This window comes from Xyrauchen texanus, chromosome 44 (assembly GCF_025860055.1).
Source record: "Xyrauchen texanus isolate HMW12.3.18 chromosome 44, RBS_HiC_50CHRs, whole genome shotgun sequence".
NCBI classification, from domain to species: Eukaryota; Metazoa; Chordata; class Actinopteri; order Cypriniformes; family Catostomidae; genus Xyrauchen; species Xyrauchen texanus.
In genome coordinates this window covers 21,592,217-21,613,047 of record NC_068319.1, presented here as the reverse complement: position 1 = coordinate 21,613,047, position 20,831 = coordinate 21,592,217, and positions in this window count along the sequence as shown.

Sequence of the window (20,831 nt, the reverse complement as noted above, 5' to 3'; positions counted from 1 at the left end):
GAGACGCGCTCAAGTTTACGTGTTGCCAGTGATCGCACCTCCATGCTATATTTGCTTATTTATTAAATCCAGGCAATTGGTTGATGAAACTTTGATTAAAATTAAGATACAATTTATACAAAACGAAATTCACTTTAAATAAAGTCTTTCTACAAAACAAAACTTGAAATGAAGTGGCCAAAATCATTTCTGTCTTGAAACAGATCACAATAGTCATATGCATGATTTAATATGAAGCGTCCGTAACGGTCACGTCCGTAACGCATTATTATGGTTGTTCAGAGCAAAGTAGTCAGATGAATTGTCTATGCTAATAAGCATAAACATAATTTAGCTTTGTAAATAAAGTTTCAAGTTATTTGCATTTATAATTGTCATATTAAATAAACTAAACCTTTAAAACGTTATGGACGTGACAGTGCACTGAAGCGTCAAGACCTCTTTATTATAGCCCTTATAAATTCAACAGGCAGTGCTGTTATGACCAAATTAGTATATTTATTTCTCAGGCATGCCTCCATCTTTCTGCAAAATGCTTACTGTTAAAATAAAGTTAAAAAAGGGGGGTCTTTGATACCTTTTTTTGAAAGCATGAAATATGGCTGGTTGAAAATGTAATTTAAGCATTGTTGCTCACCTCATATCTGGTGGATAAACAAGGCAATTTTCTTAAAATTTTTGTTAAAGCACATTAATACAGTATATTACAGACCTAAATGGACAACTTAAAAAGGGTTTTGTTCTTTTGGTTAAAACTTTATTTTTTTCATGGTAAAGATGACCTTTGCATGGAATTGCCCTTAATGTAGATGCCTGATGCCCATGTTTTCCGTCGTTGTTTTCGCCTCTGTTATCTCCTTGTCTGCCGTCCGTGTTCCTGTTAACTCCTTGTGTGCCTTCCATGTTTTTGTTTACCTTTTTCCCATCGTGGATGTTTTCCTTTGTTCATGTTTTTGTATTACCCCTTTTGTATAATAAACCGCCGCTGCAGATAGATCCTCGTCCTGTGTCTGCCTTCATCCACAATCATGACAGAAAGACTGACCTCTAATGGATCTAGCAGCGGTTTTCCTCGAACTGGCCCGGGCAAATTTTCCCATCCGCGAGTACTCACGACTCTTCTCCACGGTCGCCATCCACACCGGGTTCGACGATGACGCCCTTAAGACCATCTACTGGGTCGGGTAACCGTCATCCCGGCGGGGAGAGGCGCCGGAACCCGGAGACCACCCGTGGAGGGAGGACGTGAGTCTCGTTCTGAGAAAACTCGCGCCCGAGGAACCACCCCTCATGATTCCGGCTGTCAAGCCTGAGCCCCTGCCTACCCGGATCAATGAGCCAGCACTACCAACTTCTTCCGCCCGGAGGAGGAGGAGAAGGAAAGCCTCCGCTCTCCAGCTCACGCCTGCCACGGTCAGTGAGCCAGCGCCTACGCCTGCCACAGTCAGCAATCCTGAGCCCACGTCTGCCACGGTCAGCGAGCCAGTGCCTACGCCTCCCACGGTCAGCGATCCTGAGCCCACGCCTGCCACGGTCAGCAAGCCAGCACCTGTAGCCTCGACCGTCCCTGAGCCAGCACCTGTAGCGTCGACCGTCCCTGAGCCAGCGCCTGTAGCCTCGACCGTCCCTGAGCCAGCGCCTGTAGCCTCGACCGTCCCAGAGCCAGCGCCAGCATCCATGACCGTCCAAGAGCCAGCGCCAGCAGCCATGACCGTCCCAGGGCCAACGCCAGCAGCCATGACCGTCCCAGGGCCAACGCCAGTAGCCATGACCGTCCAAGGGCCAGCGCCAGTAGCCAGGACCGTCCAAAAGCCAGCACCCCTCAAGCCTTCCAAGGCTCTGCCTCTCGAACCTCCCGAGCCTCCCAGGGCTCCGCCTCCCAAGTCTCTCGAGTCTTCCAGGGCTCCTCCTCCCGAGCCTTCCAGAGCTCTGCCTCCCAAGTCTCTCGAGTCTTCCAGGGCTCCTCCTCTCGAGCCTCCTAGGGCTCCGCCTCTCAAGCCTCTCGAGCCTCCTAGGGCTCCGCCTCTCAAGTCTCTCGAGTCTTCCAGGGCTCCTCCTCCCGAGCCTCCCAAGGCTCCGCCTCTCAAGCCTTCCAGGGCTCCACCTCTCGAGCCTCCCAGGGCTCCGCTCCTCAAGTCACTCGAGACTTCCAGGGCTCCGCCTCTCAAGCCTCTCCAGTCTTCCAGTGCTCCGCCTCTCAAGCCTCTCGAGCCTTCCAGGGCTCCGCCTCTCGAGCCTTCCAGGGCTCCGCCTCTCGATCCTTCCAGGGCCCCGCCTCTCAAGTCTCTCGAGCCTCCCAGGGCTCCGCCCCTCAAGTCTCTCGAGCCTCCCATGTCTCTGCCCCTCAAGTCACTCGAGTCTTCTAGGGCCCCGCCCCTCAGGCCTCTCGAGCCTTCCAGGGCTCCACCTCCAGAGGCTCTCGAGCCTTCCACTGCCCTTCTCCCCGAGCCTCCTACGGCTCTGCTCCCAGAGACTCCAGAGCTTTCTAGGGCTCCGCCTCCTGAGCCTCCTACAGCTCTTCTCCCCGAGCCTCCTACGGCTCCGCCTCCCGAGCCTCCTACGGCTCCGCCTCCCGAGCCTCCTACGGCTCCTCACCCAGAGATTCCAGAGTCTCCTACGACTCCGCCTCCCGAGCTTCCTACGGCTCTGCTCCAAGAGACTCCAGAGCCTTCTAGGGCTCCACCTCTGAAACCTTCTATGGCGTCACCTCCCTCGGCTCCACCTCCAGAGCCTTCTAGGCCTCCGCCTCTAGGACCTCCTACGGCGCAACCTCCCTCAGCTCTGCCTCCAGAGCCTTCCAGGACTCTGCCTTTAAAGCCTCCTACGGCGCCACCTCCCTCGGCTCCGCCTCCAGAGCCTTCCAGGGCTTCGCCTCTAGAGCCTCCTACGGCACCACCTTCCTCGGCTCCGTCTCTCGAGCCTCCCTCGGTTCCGCCTCCCGGGCCTCCCACGGCTCTGCCTCCGGAGCCTCCCACGGCTCTGCCTCCCGAGCCTTCCGCGGCTTCGCCTTCCACGGCTCCGCTTCCCAGGCACCCCGAACCGGTCCTTACCCTACGGCCACCTCCTAGGCCACCTCAACCACCCTCTGTCCTGTGGCCACCTCCCAGGTCCCCTGAACCGGCCCATGCCAAGTGGCCAGCTCCCGGGCCATCTAAACCGGCCTCTGTCCTGTGGCCACCTCCCAGGTCCCCTGAACCGGCCCATGCCAAGTGGCCAGCTCCCGGGCCATCTAAACCGGCCTCTGTCCTGTGGCCACCTCCCAGGCCCCCTGAACCGGCCCTTGCCTTGTGGCCAGCTCCCGGGCCACCCAAACCTGTCCCCATAGCGTAGTCGCCTCCCAGGCCACTTAAACCGGCCTCTGTCCTGTGGCCACCTCCCAGGCCCCCAGAACTGGCCCTTGCCTTGGGGCCAGCTCCCGGGCCATCCAAACCTGTCCCGCTATTGTGGCCGTCTCCCAGACCACCTAAACCTGTCCCTACCCGGTGGACGCCCCCCAGGCCACCTGACCCGGTTCCCTTCACACACCCCCAGAGACTGCTTGCCTGCCCTCTCTGCCTCCCTGGTCTGCCAGTCTGCCCTCTCGGCCTCCCTGGTCTGCCCTTTGTGCCATCATGGACTGCCTAATTGCCCCGTGGCTGTCTCATTTCCCTTTTTGCCCCGTGGACTGCTCAATTGCCTCTTTTGCCCCCATGGACTGCCTAATTGTCCCTTGTGCCTCCTTGGTCTGTCTCTGTGTCCCTTGTGCCTCCTTAGTCTGTCTTTGTGTCCCTTGTGGCCCCTTTGGTCTGTCTGTTTTCCCCCTTGTCTAGCCCCCCTCTCCTTGAACACTTGCTTATTTTTTCTATTCTTGTTAGGACCGACAGGAATCCGGTCCTTTTGAGGGGGCTATGTCACGTTCCTGTGTTGTCTGCCCCGTGTTGTCTGTTTCACTCAGCACGTCATATTCCATGTCACGTTGTCCTTGTTGTCCACCCCGTGTTTCACTGTCTGTGTATAAACTACAATTCCCACAATTCCTGGTCTCTTTCACTGCCTGCACTCTTCATTGTTCTCACCTGTGTCTCGTTTAGTCTTCATTGTGTTTATTTATTTAACCCTGTTTGTTTCTCCCTTCCCCTGTCGGTCTTTGTTTAATGTAGATGCCTGATGCCCATGTTTTCCGTCGTTGTTGTTTTCGCCTCTGTTATCTCCTTGTGTGCCTTCCGTGTTTTTGTTTACCTTTTTCCCATCGTGGATGTTTTCCTTTGTTCATGTTTTTGTATTACCCCTTTTGTATAATAAACCGCCGCTGCAGATAGATCCTCGTCCTGTGTCTGCCTTCATCCACAATCGTGACACTAGCACTGTTCGAGATACTCAGTAAGTTTAAATCTAAAGACTCATCTATTTAGCCAAGCATACACCTAATGTATCTTTCAACTCACAATTAGGCTGCTTTAGTTAGGTCTGCCGGAACCAGAAACAGTGATCATGATCTATAACTCTGCAATAAATTGAATGGCAACTATGCTAATATTATTTATTTGTTTCCCTGTCTCAACCTCGGGACTCTTATTCTGAGGTCACCAGAACCGGCTGGATCCAGCTTCATTTGTGCTTCGTGTTGGACTCCACTGATATGTGTGAAACCCACAGTGAGGACTGTTAATGTGTGGCTGGAAGGAGCAGACTCTTCACTACAGCATGAGTTCCAGAACACAGACTGGAATGTGTTTGCTTCTCAGGCCAAACTGGACTCCCACACAGACATTAACAGCTACACAAATTCTGTTCTTCAACCCCTCAACAGGTGTGTAACAGGTGTGTATTTTAAAACAATTAAAATATACCCCACTCAGAAACCCTGGATGAACAAGGCTCCGACTCCTGCTGAAGGCACGTGATGCTGCTTTCAGATCTGGTGACCGGGAAGCCTACACTTTATCCAGGGCCAATCTTAAGTGGAGAATTAAAGCAGCCAAATACAACTACAAACTGTGGATTGAGGACAATTTTACGAACAATGACCTCTGACTAATGTGGACAGGCATCCATGACCTCACAAATTACAAACCAGTGAACAGCACACCCCCCAACTAGTAATGCCAACCTCCCAGACAAACTGAACACCTTTTATGCTCGCTTTGATCGTGGAAACACAGAACAACCCATAAAAGCTGAGCTCCCACCTCATGATCTGCCACTCATATTTTCCTCCAGTGACGTGTGCTCCACCCTGAGCAGATTGAATGCACATAAAGCTGCTGGCCCTGATGACATCCCGGGCCGAGTGCTCAGGGCCTGTGCAGAACAGCTGGCTGACGTCTTCACCAACATTTTCAACCTCTCCTTGGCCCAGGCCATTGTCCCCACCTGCTTCAAAACAGCCACCATTGTACCAGTACCAAAACATGCTGCTGCAGTGGCCCTCAACGACTTCCACCCTGTTGCTCTTACTCCCATCATAGCAGTATTTTAAGAGGCTGGTCCTCTCCCACCTAAAAACATGTCTGCCCCCAACACTTGACCCATATCAGTTTGCCTACAAACCCAACTGGTCAACTGAGGATGCTATCACCTCAGTTCTTCACCCCGCCCTGACTCACTTGGACCACAGTCTGTTAGGATCAGCAACCACAAATCATCCACCCTCAATTTGAACACTGGTGCACCACAGGGCTGTGTGCTGAGTCCAATCCTCTACTCTCTCTTCACCCTCAACTGCATTCCTGAGCATGGCTCCAACTCCATAATCAAGTTTGCAGATGACACCACTGTGGTAGGCCTGATCAACGGTGACGATGAGATGGCCTACAGGGAAGAGCTACAACACCTGGTAGTGTGGTGTGCCTACAACAATCTCACACTCAACACCCAGAAGACCAAGGAACTGATTGTGGGCTACCGACAATCTACATTGATGGGGACGAAGTGGAGCGTGTGACAAGCTTCAAGTTCCTGGGTGTCCATATCTCTGAAGATATTTTCTGGACCTACAACACCTCCACTCTGAACAAAAAGGTTCAACAGTGCCTTGACTTCCTTAGGAAGCTAAGGAAAGCTCACCTGTCCCCCCACATCCTGCTGAACTTTTACCGCTGCACTATTGAAAGTGTCTTAACAAACTGCATCAAAGTGTGGTATAGCAACTGCACTGTCTCAAACCAGAAGGCACTCCAGCGGCTGGTGAAAACAGCCCGATACATCACTGGTGTTCAGCTACCCTCCATCAAAGAAATTCACAATAAACGCTGCCTAGGGAGGGTGAGAAGCATTATCAAAGACACCTCTCACCCCAACCACGATCTGTTTACTCCTCTCCCATCCGGGAGACGCTATAGGCGTCTTCGCTGTTGCACCAGCAGACTCAGGAACAGTTTCTTTCCCTCAGCTGTCAGCCTACTGAACTCTAAGCTCAGGCGCTGAACAATACATCCCACCCATTTAACTATTGGAGAGTTAGCTCAGTGGTAAACACCTTACACCTGGGCACTGCAGACCCAGGATCCTCACCACCCTTTAACGTAGAACGGATTCTGTCAGCCCTTTCGGATCAAGCCACGGAGAGGCACGACCAGGCTTTATCAGAGGTCCTTCACCTTCTGAGCCACCAGTCTCAAGCCTCCTCATCCTGAGCCTGACCTTCCACCCAGAGCTATGTTTGCTTTAACATCAGAACCCAGACTTCCAGCCCCTGAACGATTTGATGGAAGTCCTGAGAGATGAAGAGAATTCATTATCCAGTGTACCCTGGCCTTCCAGCTCCAACCCAGCAGCCTTCCCGCTGAAAGTAGTAAAGTGGCTTACATCATTACCCTTCTCACAGGCAAGGCATTGGACTGGGCCCCAGCCTTGTGGGACCAGAATTCTCCACTTACAGCCAACAGTCAGGACTTCATTTCTGAAATGAAGAGAGTTTTCCACCATCCAGCTAGTAAGGGAGATGTGGATCAATGCATTCTTCTCTCTCAAGGTACCCAGCGTGCAGCAGAGTTTGCTATTGAATTTCGCACTCTCGCCACAGAGAGTGGATGGGATCAACACGCCCTGAAAGCTACCTTTCACCATGCCTTGTCTCCTGAGCTCAAGGAGTTAGCATTCCAAGACCCTGCGCCTGATCTCCAATCCCTAATTGATGTAAAAATCTGGGTAGACCTCAAGGAACGCCAACAGGAGCGATAGCAGGAGATCAGATTGCTTGAGCCCTATTAAACTGCCTTTGTCTCCTAGTGACCCCAAGGAACCAGTATATCCAAAGCTGAACGCAACTGACAGATGAGGGACAGATGCTGCCTCTATTGTGGCAAGCCGGGCTACTTTCGTTTTGCATGTACTGAGTTGTCAGGAAAATCCAACTCTCGACCAGGAGGAGGGGGGCCAGGGCGAGAATAGGAACCATCCCCTGCTCAGCGACCACTGGTTGACCATCCATGCCACCATCACCCAGGGCATTCAACATAAAGTTTGTGCCACCGGAAGTTTTTTGGACTTTGAGTTGGCCAAGAGACTTTCTATTCAGCCTGCAATCCTTCAGAAACCCCTAAACATCTCAGCAGTGGATGGCAGTCCTCTGGGTTCGGGATATGTTAGTCAATGTCCCCCTACTCTCCAGCTAAATGTGGGGCAACACCAGGAACAGATACAGTTCTTTTTTATTAATTCTCCTAAGCTCCCTCTAATCCTTGGCTTCTCATTGCTGACCGCTCACAACCCACATATTGACTGGTCCAGAGGGGTTGTTAGAACCTGGGGAACCAACTGCAGGGTCTCAGACATAGCCATCTGCCATTCCCCCAATCTACTAGAATCTTTCCCAGAACCTTCGCCAGATAACTCCAGGTGGAGCTCTGCCTCTGCTTCCAAGACCCTAACCACGGAAATCATGGCTGTTCTCAAGATGGAGCCAGCTAAACCCAAGTCTCTAACTCATCTTCCAGAGTTCCCCCGGAGTATGCAGAGCTCCATGAAGTCTTCAGTAAAGACAGAGCTGCCTCACTGCCCCTCATAGATCTTATGCTTGCACTATTGAACTGGTCCCTGGTACCTTCCCTCCTCGTGGAAGGCTCTACTCTCTCTCTGGTCCTGAAAGATTAGCCATGGACAAATACCTCAAAGAAGCTCTGGAGAGTGGATTCATCTGGCCTTCCACCTTACCTGCAGGAGCCAGGTTTTCTTTGTTGAAAAGAAGGATGGCAGCCGTTGACCCTGCATAGACTAATGTGGTTTTAACCGTATTACCATCAAGAACCTGTCATGACCATGGCTTTTGAGATCCTGCAGGGTGCCACCATCTTTACTAAACTAGACCTTTGTAATGCATATCATCTAGTTAGAATCTGTGAGGGAGACATGAGGAAGACTGCATTCAATACCCCGACAGGCCACTAGGAATTCCAGGTAATGCCATTCGGCCTGATAAATGACCAGCAGCGCTAACAAAGCCTTCAATAGATTGAAGCGACTCCACATCTGCCTCAATCCTAACTCTCACGGATCCAGTGAGATGCCCTTTGTGTTGGAGGTGGATGCCTCAGATGTGGGGGTAGGAGCTGCCCTGTCACAGAGGAGTAGGAGTGATAACAAGCTTCACCCATGTGCGTTCTTCTCTCGTCGGCCTACCCCAACTCAGAGGAATTATGATATTGGGAACAGGGAGCTGCTGGCCATTAAACTGGCATTGGAAGAGTAGAGGTGTTGGTTGGAGTAGGCCGAATACACTTTTCTCATATGGACGGACCATAGAAACCTCAATTACATCCGGGAGGCAAAGAGGTTGAATTCTCAACAAGCCCTTTTTTTTAACCGATTTAATTTCACTCTTTCCTATCGCCCAGGTTTGCAGTGGGCTCATGCTTCCTTCCCTTCTGGACACCCGGGAAAGACTAGAACTTGCAAGCTTGTCCTAAGGACGTTCTGGTACCTAAACTTCCTGGGTTTGATAAATTTTGGCTATTGTATGGTACCAAGCTACTTTAGAAGGCTTAGAATATAGTTCACTGGTTGTGTGAACCACTTTAATGGTCCCTTTGGTCCTTTTTGAAGCTCGAAAGCCTCACTCCCCATTCATTGTAAAGGCCTGGAAAAGTGTGACCAGTACAATTGTGCAAAATTTCTTCTTTTGTGCCCCAAGGAAAAAGAAAGTCAAACACATATGGTATGGTTTGAGGGTGAGTAAATGATGAGAGAATTTTTATTTTTGCGTGAACTATCTCTTTGTCAAAATTAGCTCTGTATCACTGTCTGTGTCTGTTGAAGATTTTTATTTCATGTTGTAAACATAGAAAATGAAAACAATAAGCCAAAATATATAATTCATTTGGGTTATTGGTGTACATTCAGCAGCAGGGTGCCTTAGTAAAATTACTATTAGTGTACATTCAGCAGCAGGGTGCCTTAGTAAAATATGTAACTTTACAGCCTCATTAAGCACATTATTGCTATAGCATAGCTCAACTGAGAAAAGTTTATGTACATTTACTAAACGGCCCTCAGTGATGGGTGCAAATAGGTCAATGAGGTATGTGAACAGAAAGGTCACTCTTCAGGGCCTTCAGAGAGCATATTAGCAATCTTTTCAATGCAGCTCCCAATGCTTACATACAGTATGCCTCAACAAGAGCATTGTTGGTGTTGACACTGTGGCAGATTGTTGCAGAAGACACATATTTCCCTGCCTTTATCTAGAATTCAGAGCAAACTATTTTATTGGACAACAGATTTCGGTACACAAGATAACACATTACATTTTTAGTATTCAGTTTTTATGAAGAAGCTGGTGAATAGAACACTTAACAGTAAACTACAATAAAGTAATGTTTTGGAGCCCTACTTAAAAGCAGCCAACAAGATTACAGAGAGACTATGTTAAATGAACAGGAAAGTAAAGACTACCTTCTGGTAAAATAATATATTGTTTTTCTGAATTTCAACCTACGTTTAACTTGACACAGCGACCTAAAAACAGTATGTTTATGTTCGTCTGACACATGTGTACATTGACACGTACTTAGACGTGAGTCCTTATAATAAATCTCTGACTGATTGACGAATTGCAAAATGGATTGCTGTGGACTGTAGGCCAATGACTGGCTTTAGTTCACTTATATTTAAATAAGAGATATATTGGATTCAAGTGATATTGATATACTTGAGATATAAAGCCTTTGTATTTTATCAGTGTCTGCTACTTACTCATCTACGACAATAATGTAATGCTTCTTAATTATCTGAATTATAATTTTTTATCTCTCTCTCTCTCTCTCTCTCTCTCTATATATATATATATATTTATTTATTTATTTATTTATATAATTATTGAATCATTGTTATTTGAGGGGTTTTCTCAGCAAGTATTTATATATGCAATTAATTGCGATGGCATACCATGCAATTAATTCAATTAAAAGTTTTAAACATTGACTTCCCATTGTTGTGCCCATAAAAGTTGCGTAAATTGGACATGTTGTTAAGAATGCTGGTAATGGTGTTTAAATGCAACGTGAAACTTGGGTAATGGGCAAAAATCTACGTATGGCACTCATTTTTGGCTTAAACCATTTTCGAACTTCCGCTGATAAAGGAACACCATTTAAGATATTTACATGACCTTGCACTTTGTCTGCTTATTAAGCATAATCTCATGTGTGCACTTAAAATGTAATTTACTTAAATGTCATCTATGCAAATTGCACACAAATAAATAAAAGCAAATAAATCTGGGTGAAGTAGTAGTCAAAGTAGTCAAAAGATTGCATATATATTTAATAATGTTTACATTCAGTTATATCAAATATTTCTTCAAAGATTTACATTGTAGAGTAAACAGGTAAAACTCTAATTTCTGAAACTTTTGAAGCCTCTCTTCAGTCAAATTTCATATTTGTAAGACATACTGTATACAAAATGTATAGAGACATAATTTGCAATCTTCTTGGATCAAGAAGTCTGAGATAACAATTGCGAATGTTCAAAAGCAGTTGACAAAAGCATTTTGAAGCTGCCTGGATCATTGGGAAAATATTACAGAATGCCTTGCCAGAGTAATTTGTGGTCTGAACAGGGTGTGCTGTCCCTGATACTACTTCAGTTGTTTGTAATGAGATGACTGCCAAATCGCAGTCATCTCATTACAAACTTTTTTGTATATATATATACAGTATATATAAAAATATTAATATTACACTTTTTAATTAATTTCATGAATTTAATGAATCTGAATTGAAAAACTACAAACCAATAAAATGATCACACTTTTTTGAAAGTAACACCAAAATTGGACAGAAAATATATTAAAACAATATGAAATATATTATACTTTATTCAGTTCTTTAACTATCAAATTTAACAGATTTTCTTTAACCAATTATCCAAGTAATATAACGTTCTAGAAAACTATAATGATATGCAAAACAGCAGTCAAGTAATTAACTTAGCAGCTCTAGGCTAGCATCATGCAAATACAAAAAGTTTAAATATTCTACACAGAACACAGAACGGCAGAGGGCCTCTATTCCGTTTATGTAAACGTATTTATACATTAAAATCAAATTTTTGTGCAAAACAACAGTGCAAAACTGCAGTAATAGAACTAAAACGTACACTTGGGTGTAGCCCCAAGTGAAGAACAAAGTTTTGCAGGGCTAAACAAGTTTTAATGTAATTGCTAAACACATAGCAAATTGGACTGCTTTTTAAGTAAATGTGGCAGGTTTCTCTTCAAGAACAAAAGTTGCTCAGCTTTCTGGCAGGAGAGACGGTTCATCTTCTCACCAAGAATATGAGATGCTGCACTTAATAGTCTCTCTCTCTCTGTACTGGTGCTTGGGGCAGATAAATACCTGTGTGCAGTCTACACAAGTAATGGAAAGCGATCTTTGTTCATGGTCAGTAAGAGGATTGTCGCGTTAGCGTGATATGAGCATGAAGTGATCGTCTGTGTTCCGCAACTGCTTTCGGGTCCTTGAGTAAGATGGTGCCCTCCTAGGGAGTTGGTGCCCTACGCAGACAGCATAGTATGTGTATAGGAAGTGGCGGTACTGCTTTGAAGTATTTCCACACCGCTGATATCAGCCTTTGCTTGGCAGCACCGTGATAATGGCTAGATCGATCGAGAGTGAAACCTGAGCACTTAGGGGCATTTATTTTCAGGCTTTTTCTCTTTTGGTTAAAATTTTTTTTTTTTTTTTTGGCCGAAAATATTCGGTGGCCGAAGTTTCGATGCATCCTATTAGACATTGACAAAAGGTCAGGAAAGACAAAGTTTGATTTAATCTGGTCAAGTTTGAATATGCAGATGTGCAAATGAAATTTGAGAGCTGTGGAAGAGGGTAATATTTTCAGTGAATAACAACTAAAATTTTGGTCTGTTCCTCACACAATGCTGTTATATGTCTTCAAAATACTTGGAATATTGCACACAAGTTATATAAATTACATTTGTGATAAATATTTATTCTGCTTTTTGTCCTTTTTGGAGCTTGACAGACTGGAATCACTATTCACTTACATTATGGCAAACAAATCTTTTGAAAAAACAAAGAATGGCATGTGGATTTAGAACAAGATGACAGTAAACAATTACATAATTTTCATTTTCGGGTGAATTATCTCTGTAGGTTACCGGAAGATGTGCAGTTTTAGTTGTCCTCATTGACATCCACATTCAGCTAACATAAAACAGATGTTTTGCATTAATGTGGCAAGTCACAAGACATTTATCACCCGCAATGACACCACAGAAATGGTACAGTCAGCGAAAGATGTCTTATTTGGATCACAGGTTCAAAGGCATGTGAACACCACCGCTCTGGTGCCAGTCTCACGTTTTGATGATATTCATGAATTCCAGAGCAAATGATCAGGCCTGAGCTACCCATGACCCTCAGAAACAAAGGCCAGACAAGCCCTCTCTGTGATGAGTCTGCTATCACTCTCCACACTTCAATTGGTTCTGGAAATACATTCTCTCTCTCTCCCACTGGACCTGACCTTTTCATATCTGAGCCTTTGAGTTTTTCTATTAGCTCTGGGGAGATTACACAGACTCAGGTCTTTCACTTCTGACTGCCATTCATATCAATTTCTCTGGACGTGACCAAAGAGGACCTTATCCTGTTGATCTATATACTTACTAAGCAGGATATAGCTTATGTGATTTATGAAACAAAATGCTATTTTGGTGGGTGATCCAAGTTCCAAGCAGGCAACTTCATTAACATGTAAAGTCTCAACAATATAACAAAAAGTTACACTATTTAAAATAATTTATTTTAAAGTATTGTTCAAAATGTGTTATCAACAGCGAAAATTGGCTGTGTGTGGCACCCCCAACCCAGGAACCAATCATCAAGCTGCGAGTGCTCAGGGGAGGGTGGAGGGTTCCAGTCCAAACCGATACTCGTGGCGGCCCAGGCAAGCATGCCGGTCAGCTCTGCGTCAGCTTCAAACTGGGCGGGCAGACCAGAAGCGGCAGCCCAGTCGAGTCCTCAGCGTCCGACATCGCCAGTGCGCTTCTTGATGCAGTGATCGAAGACTCATCCTGTTCGCAGGCCCCGAGAGAGACGTCAAGCTGACCATGAGGTGGGCTGGTCTCATTTCGGAAACTGACGGGAGCAAACAAGAGTGCTGGGGAACGGGAGGTCTGCGGGGATTTTCCTTTCCTTGATATTTTGACATATAATAGGTAACTGTACCATAAAACATACTGTAAATTTCAGAACTCATAACATCCTCCCCAGTCTAAAAAGAGTATTTATAGTTACCACTCTGCAGAAGCATCTCACTTTGAAATCTTTGTGTTCGTGATATCACAAGACAGTGCTCATTTGTATTTACACATTCCATAACATGCGTCATTGCACCCTTGGCCCCACCCACTGGTGCAAATTTGTATAGTTTTCTGATTGACAGTTTTTATTGATTCATACAATTAACAAAGAAAATTAAAAACATACTGTGGCAGGGCGGAGGGCGGGGCCGGGTCGTGATTATACATACCCGGTCCCTTATCAGGCTAATTAAGCCTCCGAGAGGGATAAAGGCCGATTGCGGACGGTGGTGAGGGAGAAAGAGATCGTTTACAGACAAGGTTATAATTAAACTATTGTTTATGTTATCAAGCTGGTTCTTGCCTCCTCCTTTCCATTGAACTATGTTACAATGGTGCCGAAATCTGGGGAGGAGGAGGGATACCCGTCGCGGAGTCCTCGACACTGTTGTCCACCCGGAGGAGCACCGCTGCCATCCGCTGGGGGAGGGAGTAGCCCGACCACCCGGACGTGGTGAACACCCCCAGAACTAATGGCTCAAACTCACTCAAATATTTATTTAGGTGGGCCGGTGCACGCAGATTCGAACATCTATAATAATCAGGGTTTTTAATAAGTGGAAAAAGTAATAGATAGACCTACATTCTGAGGCTGTCAAACTGGTAATGTACGTTAACCTACCCATCACCGACGGGTCTCTGCCACATTCAGCAGCTTCTGAAGCGCCTGCTTCGGTTTCGGTCTCAAGCGGAGTCGGAGTCTGTGGTGGTGGGGGGGGGGCACTTGAACAGGATGGTTGGAATATGTCTTCTAATTAAATCCTCTCTGCTATCCTTCTCCCTTTTAGCTTTCCGTTTTGTGGCTCCACTGCTCCACCGTTTTTTATCCATGTTGTTTGTTTTTTCGATGTTCTCGATTCTCTTTTTTCTTCTACCGCCGGTATTGCTACTATCAACAGTACCAGGGTAACCTGACTCATTGTCATCAGACACAGCTGACACAGCCAAAAATCTGATCATGATACTTTTTTTGTTTGCAAATAAATTATTGTTAACACACATACACACAAAAACACACTCATTAATTAATTTAATTTTAAATGAAAAAAAAAAAATATGAAAAAAAAAAAGGATGAGGCCACACAGTTAGTGGGGTCTTGGAGGCCCCCTACAGGTTACCCGGTGGTAAATCCAGCCTTGGGTAGGGCCGCTGCCAGGGGCGGAGGAGTGTCCCCAGGAGTCGCCGTGAATGCAGTGGGCCATTCTTTCCGCTGGGGGTCGTGGGTCTGACACCGGTCCACCTGGGGGGAGTGGCTGTTTCCGCCTGAGAGGGTGGAGGAGTGATCGAGGACCATGCAACGGTGTATCAGAGAACCGGCGAGTAAGTTTTTTTTTTTTTCATCTCCTCTCTCTCTCTCTCTCTCTCTCTCTCACTGCCGCTCCGCATTGGCCTTTTCCCTCTCGTTTAAATTTTACAATGTTTTTTGCGGGATACTACACTATTACAGGAAGTACCCCCATTTAATTATTTCTGTTTCCCTCCCTTGTCCCATCCCTCGGTCCAGGTAGAAGGGGATGACCTGCCAGCAGAGCGGGGCAAAGGCACGCCCCTCCCCAGGGAAAGGGGGTGTGCTTTATTAATTGTTGGTGTATGTAAACATACACTAGATGGACATTGGCTTACTGACCCCAATACAATTATTAGGAAGACAACTGAATTCCCCACTACACTAACATTATCGGTGGACCTCAGGTAAGATAATACCATTATAAAAAATGTCGTGACCCCTTTAAGTAACCTGTGTATAATTAGTCTTTGTCCTGATCAGACAATTTTATATGGATATAGAGTATGAACAATAAGCACAGGAATTTATTGTACCGTATATTCCACAAATTATGAAAGGCTCCAATATTGAACAGTGCAAAACCCCTTTTGCGATGGGCTTCAAATACTTCACCTAAAGCATTAAAGACACAAACCTTTTGAGTGTTTCGCATTGCTGACTGTTAGTCACTGAAGTGCATGAAAAGTTTCTCTGCAACACTTAAAAAAAGGTTGTATTAACTTGAACTAACAATTGTCTTTTATTTAAATGTCTTTTATTTTGAAATTATATGTGGTTCCCTTGTCATGTGATTTCATGTTTCCCTCCATGTTCATGTGTCTTGTTTTCATTGGTTGATTGTCTTGTTATCTTGTTTAGAGTTCTTTGTGTTTTTTGGTTATCTTTGTCATGTGATCTCCCATGTCATGTATTTAAAGGGTTAGTTTGGCACATAACGTAGGCGTAGCATAAGCTCCGGTGAGAAGTGACGAACGCAGAAGCATAGAGCAAAACAAAATAAGCCATACAATCCAGAGCTCCATGTCATGGCCGCTGAGCCAGAGTTCCTCATCATGGTTTCTGAGCAAGCACCATCTCTTGCCTTGCTTCATGCCATGTCACAGCAATGCCTCAGCCTGATCCATGCCATGTCACAGCAACGCTTCAGCCTTCTCCATGCCATGTCACAGTAATGCCTCAGCCTGCTCCATGCCATGTCACAGTAATGCCTCAGCCTGCTCCATGCCATGTCACAGCCAAGCCTGAGTCTGTTTCAAGCCATGTCATAGCCACATCTGAGCTATTGGGCCTGGAGATGGTTCCCGTCCTTGTACCCACCCTATGAATGTTTCCTCAGGATCAGACAAGGGGAACTTCCAACCCTCCAAATCTGCCTAGACCCTCTGAGCCCTGGACTCTGCCTTGGTTCTCCGAGCCCTCAGTTTCACCTTGGCTCTATGTCCCGTTGTCTCCATCGTGGTCCTTTGGCCAATCAGCTTCACCGGGGTCCCTCGTCTCTCCAGCTCCACCTTGGTCAGTCGTCACCTGGCTCCGCCTGAGCTCTGCAATCCCACAGCTATGCTTCACCAATCCAAGCCTGCGGCTCCACCGGGGACCTCCTTCCCTACGACTCTGCCTTGGTCCTCAGTCCCACCGGCTCCGCCTCTGTCCTCCGAGCCTTCGGTGCTACCTTGGTTCTCCATACCTCCGGCTCCACCATGGTCCTTCGAGCCGTCGGCTACTCTCCAGGAACCAAGTTCCCTGGTGTTGCCCCTCGAGCCTCTCAGGGCCCCACTTTCAATTGACTCTGCCAGGCCACTCCCTACGCCATGTCTTGACTAGCCACACTTCAAGAACTTTGGGTTTATGTTATCTTTAATATGTTTTGTTCATAGGTTGGGGCGTCGGGAACCACCCCTTAGTGGGGGAGATATGTCATGTGTATTTTGTTGGTTCATGTTTTTCATGTCTTTTATTTTTAAATTCCAGTTCCTGTTTCATGTCATGTGGTTCTATTGTCATGTGATTTCTTGTTTCCCTCCATGTTCATGTGTCTTGTTTTCATTAGTTTTTTGGTGTTTATTGGTTATCTTTGTCATGTGTTTTCCAATGTCATGTATTTAATCCTCAAGTTTTCATTTGTCCATTGTCAGGTATTGATGTTGGTTGTTGTAACTTTGGTTGTTAGTTCAAGTTTATGTCAAGATAAGTACATGTTTATGTTTTATTTATGTTTATATACGTTTGGTTTATGGATTACTCTTTTGGAATAAATTTGCACTTGGGTTATTTACTTCCTGGTCATCGTCTTCGTCATTGCCAGTGCCAGTGCCAGCAACAACATTACAGAACTACTTGAATTGCATGTTTTAATCTTGGTTAATGTTAATTTCAACATATAGTAATACATTTCTAAAGGGATAGTTCACCCAAAAATCCTTCTACAAATTCTCTCATCATTTACTCACCCTCCTGCCATCCCAGATGTGTATGACTTTCTTTATTCTACTGAAGACAAACAAAGATTTTTAGAAGAATATCTCACTCTGTAGGTCCTTTCAATGCAAGTGAATGATGGTCAGGCCTTTTAAGCTTGATAAAGGAGATAAAGTTATCTTAAACATAATCCATAAGTCTCCAGTGGTTTAATTGATGTCTTCTGAAGCGATCCAGTTGATTTTGGGTGAGAACAGACCAAAATCTAACTCCTTTTCCTCTCTACATCTTGAAAGCAATCTCCTTGGCGGTCATGATTTCAAGCTTGATTACACTTCATATAGCGCCATTTAGCATTTTGTGCATGTGTCAAGTACTAGGAAGTAGTGTGCTTTTGTGAGATGTTTTGATACTGTTTTATTATTTATTAAGCATGAATTAATCTTGGTTTATATTAACTTTAAAATAAAAAGTGTTAACATTAGATAATCTATCATGAACTAAAATGAACTAATTGTATTTTCATAAATTAACATGAACCAAGATGAATAAATGCTGTAATATATAAAATACTGTTCATTGTTAGTTCATGAATCCAAATGCATTTACAATTGCATGGTAACAAATGCAACTTGCTGTTGGATAACTAGATGATTAGTTGACCATCCTGGCACATCTTTAATCTCCTCATATCCCAATGGTAATGGTTCTTTTTCAAATTAATTGTTATTATGTTTTATTGCAACAATCTTTATTACATTAGTGGTCACCAGCATTAAATCACTTGGTTAACTATTGCCAAGATTTTAGACATAATTCATGTTGTACTATTGTAGCTATTTGGCTAACGGAAAAATGAACCAACAGCCCATGCGACCAGACATCAGTGGGGGGTTAGGGTTAATCATGTGCAAAAGTGACTCATCTGTTTAGTGAATTTCACCCCTTGGTGTCTTTCAACAGCAATACACAATTTTATTTTCAATATTACAATATGTATAACATAGTATAATTACATTGGATATACTCAGTATTTGGGGAAAAATGGCTTAAACAGAAATATAAATTCTATGAGGTTGTGGTTTTCCACCATTGAGTTTATTTTCCACCAGAAGATTATTATCCAGCATGAGACATGTTGTGATAATTTGGCACCACACCAGTAAATTGAACGTTGCATTTATGGAGAACTATTCCAGCTGATGAGACATCTCCAGAGTGCTACTGTCCCTAAAAAAAAGCCTGAGTGTTGTGAAGTGAGGCACTCCCAAGTGTGAAGATGAGTAGTGCTCCATAATGAAGCAGTTCAACTGAAACAGTTGCTCACTAGCGGGTGAAATATAACAGTGAATGAGCTTAAAAGACTGAGGAGAGAGGCGTGCACTAATAGGCCTTCTGGAAACTCCACTCAGCCCCTTGAGACAGCAAAGCACAGCCCTTGTAATGAGCTGCGGGAAACTGATGTTAAGGAAGGAAAATCCTGTGAAGGTAAAACGATCACGGGCTGCTCTCTTGCCGAGCCCTCAGGCCAAACCGACACAGAAGAGATAAAATGAAAAGGGAGGTTAAGAGGTGGGTGTGATAAATCAAAAATTTTAAATATGAAGTGACACACAACGGAGCTGTACATGCCAACAGCTGTGTTTCTGACATATTTTAGTTCAATGCTCTAAATGTTGACATGGATGCTTTAGGGGTATTTACAGTAGACTGGTTTCTTCAAAAAGGTAAAGCTATTTTGCCCGAACCTTCCTCATAAATCTACAACTTTATTACATGGAAAACGTCTCGGGTTATGACTATAACCCTTGTTCCCTGAGAAGGGAACGAGACACTGCGTCGTTGAAAACGACTCTTTGGGGAACGCCCTTAGCGCACGCCTCTGAAGTATGAATGAAACTATTCCAATCTTGATTGGTGTTAGCGCCATGACGTAACATGTGACGGCATAACCGATGCATAAAAGTGACGCCGCACACATACACATTAGCCTAGCGATGAAGCAAGCCGCCTCAGGCCTTGAGGGGCGTGGCAGGACGACGCAGTGTCTCGCTCCCTCTCAGGGAACAAGGGTTATAGTCATAACCCGAGACGCTCCTTCCGAGGGAACTCGCGACTGCGCCGCTGAAAACCACTCTTTGGGGAACGAATGCCCACTAGGCCACGCGACCAAAAAAGGCCTGCCCTAGGGTGAAACTGAACTCAGGCACTCAGCTAGGACGAGAGCACACGCGCGCCAGGCGTACTAGGGAGGTGCAGACTGTAAAACCTGATGAAAGTGTGCGGGTAGCCCAACCGGCTGCCTCACAGATCTCCTGGAGGGGTACTCCCGATAAGAGAGCCCTAGAGGACGCCATGCCTCTAGTTGAATGAGCCCTCACGGCCAAAGGTGAAGGCAAATTAGCACCTTGTAGGCCGAGATAATAGCCTGAACAATCCAATTACTAATGGTTTGTTTCGAGGCAGGGAGCCCCTTCTTAGGTGACCCAAAACACACTAACAGTTGGTCCGACCTCCTCCAAGAAGAGGACCTCTCGAGGTAACGCCAAAGCTCTGACAGGGCAGAGCAAATGGAGCCTCTCTTCTTCTGCCGACACATGAGGTGGAGGATGAAAAGCCTGCAGGATCGTAGACCGTGCCGTGTTAGACGGCACCTTAGGCACATAGCCAGGTCTCGGTGTAAAATGGCTTTAACTCCGCCAGGGGCAAACTCCAAGCAAGCTGGCGCCACTGCCAGGGCTTGAAGATCACCCACCCTCTTTAGAGAGGTAATAGCTAAGAGAAAAGCCATCTTGAACGCCAGGTCCTTGGGCTAAGCCGACTGAAGGGGTTCAAGGGGGCCAGGGATAACCCTTCGAGAACCACCGCCAGGTCCCAGGCAGGAACCCTGGACCTGGTTGTCGGTCTCATCCTCCATGTACCACGGAGAAAACGAATGACCAGCTGGTGCCTCCCCAGAGGCCCATCACTCAGTGGTGCATGGAACGTCAAATGGCAGCCACGCACACCTTGAGTGTGGAAGGGAGAGACCACAGAGAAACGATCTTGAAGAAACTCCAGAACTGAAGCCACCGGGCAGTTAACTGGATCTACTTCATGTTCTCTACACCAAGTGGAGAACACATTCCACTTGAGGCCATATAATCTCCTAGTAGACGGAGCCCTAGAGCTAAGTATGGTTTCAACCACCCCCGCTGATAGACCAGCATTTAGGTACTGAACCCCTCAGGGGCCAGACCCACAGTTTCCACAGCTCTGGACGAGGGTGGAAGACTGTGCCCCCGCCTGAGACAACAGATCCCTCCTCAGAGGAATCTGCCATG